This window comes from Ixodes scapularis, unplaced genomic scaffold (assembly GCF_016920785.2).
Source record: "Ixodes scapularis isolate PalLabHiFi unplaced genomic scaffold, ASM1692078v2 PGA_scaffold44__24_contigs__length_19508400, whole genome shotgun sequence".
Taxonomy (NCBI): Eukaryota; Metazoa; Arthropoda; class Arachnida; order Ixodida; family Ixodidae; genus Ixodes; species Ixodes scapularis.
Genome location: NW_024609873.1, coordinates 15,352,969 through 15,358,968, shown reverse-complemented (window position 1 = coordinate 15,358,968; position 6,000 = coordinate 15,352,969).

The following is a 6,000-nucleotide window of genomic DNA, read 5'->3' as shown; positions in this document are numbered from 1 at the left end:
GAGTTACTCGCTTATATTTGCCTACGTAAAAGTGACTATTAAAATGTGTCCTCATGCAAAAAGCGGCCACTTTCCGAGAAGAGTGTCCAACCCTTAGTTTTCCTTTTGTAGTAGCTTCTCATTGGCTGGAACGATTATTGATGCATTGCGCGGGAGGAAGACCGGTGTTAATCATTGTTCCCGTGGCACCGATTACTTGAGGAACACTCGTATAAATCTTCCTCTCATTATTTTCATTTTAGAAAAAAATGCTTGTTGTGACATGTGTGGTTTATTCGCTATGTTTAAATAGTTTTGTTGGTTTGCAGTTGTCGAAGATGGGAATGATTTAGTAATTGCATCATGATTTAAAGGCTTGCCAAAGTTGTGTGTTTTTGCTTTCTATCCCCTTTTATTACAACACTTCCAACAGCAATCATTTTTCTGCGAATAATTGTGTGTTATAATTGCGCTTACGATGGTTTTTACGGCACTCTGAGGAACTGCGGGAAGTTCTATAGTACTTGCATCGCTTTCTACAATGTGATAAACCAGAATCGCCTGCTCCAAAAAACTCAATTGTGGGGGACACGCTACCATAGCCGTGAAGAAGCACTTACCATCTTTTGACTACAGATTATACTACTTTTGAGCATCGCCAACAATGGCGGGGCCCGTATGCTGGACGAACCACAGGACGCCACGGAATTGATTGTTTTCGAGCCAACCGCCGGAAAACAGTGGCTCCTCGGACACATCTTGCTGGATTTCAAGTTGGGAGCATTAGGAGCCTGCCAGCACTGGTCTTCAGCTACGATGCCTCTACAAAAGCCGCTATCCACCGCCAGTCATTCGGGGCACGCTACCACAGCCATGATGGAGCGCTCGGACATCTTTTTGCTGCAGGTTCGGTATTTGAATAATTCAGCTTGCCGTCGTTCAAGCAACTATCGTCTGCTAGTGGTACCCTACCCCAGTACTTGGTTGTGCCGCTTTTGTTGCGTGTGCTCTTGGTTTCAGGACGTCATGTCCTTAAGTTTGCAGTGTGAAATAAATGAAATGAAATGTGTGCTACAAAAGTCATGTTTTTGCTACAATAAGTGCTACAAGCAGTTATTTTGTAAGTTTTGTTACTGATGCTTAAATTTTATCTGTTAATGCATGGAAACATTAGCCACTTGTTCTTTCTTGCCTTTGAAGCATTCTCAGATAATGATATGGTTTGAAGTTCAACTGCATCATTGTTTACCTCTAGAATGCAACACACATCTCCAATATTGAACTCGAAGAGCTTCCCACAGCACCCATCTGCATCACACTGGGCTAGCGCCTTTCTGCATCTTTTGGCATGCAGGATACAGCACTAATTTATCTCATTTGTAGGCTACTCTATTAGTCAAGATTTGTACTTGGAGTGTGGTTCGGTACAAGGAAAATAGTTTTTCTCCGTATGTTCACAAACCTGGTTCCCTCCATTCTCAATTGTATATAACTGGCTCAGATAAGAAAGATTGTAAATAATTTGATTTTCAAAGAACCAGAAAAAAAAAGATTGAAGTGACGCATTATTTCCAAGTTCACAGTTCACCATTTGCACTTCTGGTTTATTTCTAAGGTACGTACCACACATCAACTACTCACCCTGTGCCACCTACGTTATGTCAATGGGGAGGATGCTTGCTTTTGTTTATTGGTTGGAGGTAATCAAGATCCTTTTTTACCGAAGAGATGGACCGGATGAGGAAGCAGTTGTCGTTGTCACGAGTCGAAATTTCACCAGCTTCCACATATCCTTGCGATTCTATCCTGATAGCCTGCAGTTAGCTGATGTTATTGAACTCTCATGCAACCGCATCTGGTAACTTTACTGCCAAATGTTTACTCGACACCGAGGGCTCTCTTTGATATAGGGCTTCGCTTGACCTGCAATGGCTAGGCAAAAGCGAATAATATTTTTCCCACCACACAATGCACCTGGAGGTGTCTTCTCTTCTATCGTTTTTTTTTTGCTCCCCTTTGGTCAATACAAAAACTGATATACACGTGGGTTAGGTGGTGCCATATGGTTTAAGTTCTCTTCTTTTGTTTTGTGTTTTATTTTTAATTCCTGGTAGCAAACCTCCACTGAGAGTAATCCTTTTGTTTGCCGAGTCACTTCTATCCGTACCTGTTTTTTTATGTTTCCTTTGTGACGTATCAAAAAGCCAAACTACAATTTTAGTCACCATAGATTTTTATCCTAACTATATTGACGAGTAGGACGACTTGTGACTCTGCTTTGGTTGTTCGAGCACCATGAAAAATCCACGCTATGCTTCATGGGAGTTACTTCAGTTCAAGTTTATTACCCTCGAGGGCATTTTCGTGGAATGCATTCGGGGGGGGGGGGGGGGGGAAGAATTTGTAGCCGCAATAACAAATACTAAATAGATTAAGCGTTATTTTGCGTACAGATAAACAGTTTATGTGTACGTGTAAAACAAAAAGCAGGTGTAGAAATTAGTTTAGCATTCAACTGGTTCTAGATATTTCAGGAATGAGAAAAATGAACTCTAAGTATGTCGCTGAAGCCCATTACATGATACTATAAAACTGCCAAATTTGTTTATGAAAGAACGCATTAGTTTTACACGAAAATTCTAATTTTTGCGGGACCCTCGGGTCCACCTAATCAGCGAGCCAACCATGTTTTCAGGCGTCGGTGACGACATCTACGTACCTTGTCCCCTTAGTGTCCCTAGTCAGTCCCAAGCGGCGAGGCGGTGCCACTCGTTGATCTCTTGTATGCACTTCCAGGCATAGATAAGAAGGCGCCCAGGCGTCACTCGCCCCAACGTGCTCCTTTACCCCACTTTTCCCTCCCAACTTTTGGGCAGTTGGAATATCTGGCACAGCTTGCTCCTTCGAATTCGACGTCACTTTTGGAGGGAGACGGCAGAGGAAGAAACAGGTACAGAGCCTGAGTAACGGACATGCGTGGCGTGGCGAACGCGGGTAGAGAAGAACGAGATCAACATCTCAATCAGAGTCACGTGGTTTATAGACGAGCTGCTGTCACCACAGTAGGAGCTGTGTCAAGGTATCCTGGTCACTAGATAAAAACGACAAACATTAAAACATAATTTTGTAATTATTGGAGTTTTAAATATTCTGAAATATTTCGTGTATGTCCAATAACCTATGGTGCTGTCATGTAACAAATGCTCTAACTTGCCTAATTTCTGTGTCCGTGCCCCTTTCAAGTAATTCAATTTGGGTTTACAGCTTTCTTAAATCACGCTGGCTCCTGCAGTGCACTTACGTTTAATGTATAGTTTGCAGATATTGGGAGGTTTAGTTTGTCATCGAATTCTATTCAAAACCTAACCGCGTTCCACTTTTTTGTTTTTTCTTGTTTTTCAGAATCTGTAGTTGTTCATATGGACTTGATTGCTGTGGAAGTTATGAAGATTGCCTTCCACATAAAAGCTGGACGTGACCCCCTAATTAATTCTCAAGAATAAATGTATGCACTTGTTTTACTCCCACTGCATCTTGTGTGCACTTTCTTAAAATTTCTTACTAACACGGTATTCAAGCAGCTGTTTATCTCTGGGAGGTGCACTTGGCAGTAACATCTGAAATTAACTTGTGACAGCAGTCTTGAAGAAACTCGTTGAATGTGACAACTCCATCTTCGAAGGCATTTTTCAAACTTTCCTTGCTAAAATGGTTGCGTAGCGTGAGTCACAAGTTGGTTTCACTGTCTAGCAGCTGCCAGAATTAAGCTGAGGCTCCTGGACTGCACTTATGTACAGGGCTTATAGTCTGGGTGGTCTTAGGGGGTCTCGGACCCCCCCCCCCCCCCCCCCTGATTCTAACTGTTGGTCTGAGACCCTCCTTCCCAAGCATTAGTGAAACCAAAATCCCATCTTGCAATAAACTAGGTTGTTTTCAGGGATGTGACATTTGGGGATTAGCATTTTGATGGTTGCAGGTACGGTGGGGACAGAGTCAGCAGTGGTTTTTATTTTCTGGGCTTCTAATACAATTCGTCAGAACCCCCTGTCATCGTCCCTTCTTTTGGGACCCCCCCAATTTGCGGGAGGCTTCAAGCACTGCTTATGCGTAGCTTATAGTTTGCAGATATCGGGAGGTTTATTCTGTCATCATATTCTGTTCAGAACCTAATCACATACCACATTTCTTTGTTTTGTTTTCCAGATTCTGTAGCTCTCCATATAAACTTGATTGCTCAGGAAGTAAGAGAATGCTTTCCACGTGAAAGCTGGACGTGGCCCATTAATTATTTAATGAATAAAGGTATGAACATGTTTTACTTCGTACTGTATCTTATGTGCACTGGCTTGATATTTCTTAATAACATGGTGTTTAATTATCTCTGGAAGGCACAGTTGGCAGAAACTTCTGAAATTAACTCGGGACAACAGGCTTGAAGAAACTCACTGGAAGCAACAATTCCGTCTTCAAAGGCATTTTTCGAACTTCTTTTGTTAAAATGGTTTCGTATCATAAATCAAGAAGTGGTTTCACTGTTTAGTGCCCGCCAGAGTTAAGATGAGGCTCCTGCAATGCGCTTACACTGTAACCCGTAGTTTTCAGAAATTGAGGTTTATTCTGTCATCGCATTCTTGTTCATAACCTAGTCACATTCGACATTTTTTTCCAGGTTCTGTAGCTCTCCATGTGGACTTGAGTGCTCTGGAAGTTAGATTGCCTTCCACATGAAAGCTGGACTTGGCCCATGAATTATTTCTCAAGAATGAAGGCGTGAACAAGTTTCACTTCGTGCTGCATCTTACGTGCACTTGCTTGAAATTTTTTACTACAATATGATCTGTTGCGAACAGTAGATTTTGAGTTCGAAGGGAATAGAGGTATTGGCCGAATATTTTCGATTTGAATATCGAATAGTTTTTCCACGCTCTTTACTATCATTCCATAATGCTTGGACGAAAACCCAGCTAAACTCGTAAAGGTTGTTCCACTTATTCGTTTATAAGCCAAGTATATTCTATCTATATTTATGAACTGTGACCGCAGAAACTCTGATGTCTTGAGAGTGCAAGTAAACCATGGATGTTAACATAATTTGAATCCTATAGAGGTGCCCAATTGAGTGAATTTACAATTCTTGCAATATAATTAATCTTTCTTCAATATGAATTAAAAAAATTAAAGCCGTTTACAATTCCCTGTAACGCCGGATTAGAGCGCAGCTCTTGAAGAGAAGGATGAATGCGTACTGAGATATAGGGGATTCCCTGAAGTCACGTGACCTCAGAGGGGGAGGGGGTCAAGTGACCTCAGGGGGTGACCCTCGTCACTCTTTTGAGGGTAACTCTCATAACCCTCGTGAGGGTAACCCTTTCGATGGTAACTAACTCTTGCAACCCTCGTAAGGGTAACGCTGGGGACCCTCGTGAGGGTAATCCTCATGAGGAAAACCCTCGTAATTCTCGTGAGAATGCCAACACGGTGTAACCCTCGTGACGCAATTATAGGAAACGTCCCATAATGCAATGCCCGATAACGCCGACGCTAACGCCGCTCAAGCCGGAAACGGGCGCCTAAGATCTGCGCTCTAAAATAATGAATCGCGCATGAGAGACGAAGGTTGTAAGGGCATCCCTGCCTAAGAATAGTATACTCTTGCATAACAGTCAGTTTAATTTTGAAACTTTTACCACGAAGTAGATATACACATTCAAAAATTTTCCATTTATTTTCAAATACAGCCGGCACGCGTGCACGATCCCGCGTTCAATGTACTATGCTTTTCTTCCAAACACGCAATTGCGAATTTCTACTTTCCCCAGTGTTTATTTTGGCAGGTTATACTGTTGTATGCGCTTTTTACCGAGCATTCCTGTAATGCAGAAAAGCAACACACGCAAAGCTCGCTTCTGCGGGTATTGCTTCTCCACAGTACAATGGTGCTCGGTAAGAAGCGCACTCAACGGGACTAGCCCGCCGCAGCCAACACTACGAAAAACACGAATAGTGCAGTTCTTCTCAAAG